General features: G+C 43.7%; 1 protein-coding gene and 1 pseudogene across 3 annotated transcripts in view; one reads left to right on the forward strand and one right to left on the reverse strand.

Annotated features, from left to right (window-relative positions):
- Dao (D-amino acid oxidase) overlaps nucleotides 1-1,150 on the reverse strand; it is a 54,321-nt gene that overhangs the window by 29,861 nt on the left and 23,310 nt on the right. The gene's annotated exons all lie outside the window — the stretch shown is intronic.
- LOC101575850 overlaps nucleotides 1-1,150 on the forward strand; it is a 15,703-nt pseudogene that overhangs the window by 12,337 nt on the left and 2,216 nt on the right.

Genomic DNA, 1,150 nt, shown 5'->3' on the forward strand with positions numbered 1-1,150 from the left:
TATGCCTGTTCTGTGAATTTTCCCAAAAGAACCGAAAACATCATATCATAATGATATATGTGTGCCTATGTTTATAGCAGCACAATTTGTGATAGCCAAATCTTGGAAACAATCAAAATGCCCATCACCTGAGGAATGGATGAAAAAGATGTGATGTTTTTATACAATGGAGTATTATTCAGCTATAAACACTTTTTTTTTGTTTGTTTTATATTTTAGGACAGGGTCTACAGGGTCTCACTACGTAGATCAGACTTGTAGTGATCCGTCTGTGTTCAGCCTCCCAAGAGCTGGAATTACAGGTGTGCACCACCATGCCCAGTCACAAATCCAGTCTCAGCGTGTCCCAGGGGCAGGGCCAGCACTCCAAGCCACACCAGGGATCAAACCCCAGCTGCTGCGTCTGTCTAAGCAGGTGCTTTAATCTGCTGAGCTATTTGGCTGGCCCTTAACAATCTTAAAATTCATATGAAACCAGAAGACAGCTTCTGCCACAGCAACCACTGAAAAACAGTAGCTATGGCCCTACACTATCCCATGGCCATGGGCCCCAACAAGGGCCACAAGGTGACAAAGAATGTGAGCAAACTGAGACACAGCTGCTGTCACAGATGCCTCACCAAATACACAAAGCTCGTGTAGGACATGATCTGGGAGGTATGCAGCTTTGCCCCCTAAGAGCAGCACGGAGCTGCTCAAGGTCTCTGAGGACAAACACACCCTCAAGTTCACCAAGGAACTGGTGGGGATGCACATCTGTGTCAAGAGGAAGTGCGAGGAGTTGAGTAATGTGCTGGCCGCCATGAGGAAGGCAGCTGCTAAGAAGGACTGAGCCCCTCTGGAATAAAGCTTTGCAGAAAGTTAAAAAATAAACAAGGAAAACAAACAAACAAACAAACAAACCAGAAGAGACCTAGAATAGCAAAAGCAAAGTAGGAGTATCACAGTTCCAGAGTTGAAGTTATACTACAAAGCTACAGAAATAAAGACAGCATAGTACTGGCACAAAAATAGACATGTGTATCAATGGAACAGAATAAGAGGAAGTAGAAACAACTCCAGGCATGTTCAACTACATGATCTTTGACAGAAAGTCCAAAAACATACACTGGAGGAAAGAATGTTTCTTTAATAAGTGATGCTGGGAAAA

Source organism: Octodon degus, unplaced genomic scaffold (genome assembly GCF_000260255.1).
Source record: "Octodon degus isolate 3935 unplaced genomic scaffold, OctDeg1.0 scaffold00079, whole genome shotgun sequence".
NCBI lineage: Eukaryota > Metazoa > Chordata > Mammalia > Rodentia > Octodontidae > Octodon > Octodon degus.